Raw genomic sequence first — 206 nt, forward strand, 5'->3', positions numbered from 1 at the left:
TTTGCTCAATAAATTGAACGTGGTAACATTTATGAATCATTGACAGATGAGTTTAATCTTTCTGTCACATGGGCTTATGTGCCTTTTTGAAATTAACTTCATAGAATCACTTCTATTTATCTGTGTCAAACACATGGTGGGAAAATAAAAACCAAGCACATTACACAGTCTGATGCCTGCAGGAGAAAAAAACGCAAACAAGTAAC

The sequence above is a fragment of the Perissodus microlepis genome, chromosome 7, assembly GCF_051167445.1.
Source record: "Perissodus microlepis isolate ML-2025 ecotype Zambia chromosome 7, ASM5116744v1, whole genome shotgun sequence".
NCBI lineage: Eukaryota > Metazoa > Chordata > Actinopteri > Cichliformes > Cichlidae > Perissodus > Perissodus microlepis.